Below are 412 nucleotides of genomic sequence, written 5' to 3'. Positions count from 1 at the left end.
AACAAAGGAACATCCTTAAACTTTACCCTGTTTGGCTCTTGCATCAGGAAAACAATCATTTAAAAAACTGTTAGACTTTCTATTTCTTTGGCCCACTCTTTCACCATATTCATTTGCTAGGATATAAACAAAGAATGCTTCAAGACTAGAAACTTAAGATGATGTTTGATAAATTTGGCTCAAAGTCCCTGATTCTGATTAGCCTAAAACTCTTAAAAGTGTGGGCCCTTCTAACAGAATGGTAATGACTTGCCTCTGTACCTTGCCTTCTGAAACAAATGAAAGAACAAGAGAAAAAAAAAAGATGAAAAGGAGAAACAAAGAATGGCCAAGGAAATTGAGATGGTTTCCAACAACACAAAACAAAAAACACAAATACAATTACCTGCAAAGATTGTGAAATCAGAGAGAA

Source organism: Alligator sinensis, unplaced genomic scaffold (assembly GCF_000455745.1).
Source record: "Alligator sinensis unplaced genomic scaffold, ASM45574v1 scaffold861_1, whole genome shotgun sequence".
Taxonomy (NCBI): Eukaryota; Metazoa; Chordata; order Crocodylia; family Alligatoridae; genus Alligator; species Alligator sinensis.
The sequence above is the reverse complement of the archived record's forward strand: the minus strand, read 5'-3'. Positions refer to the sequence as shown.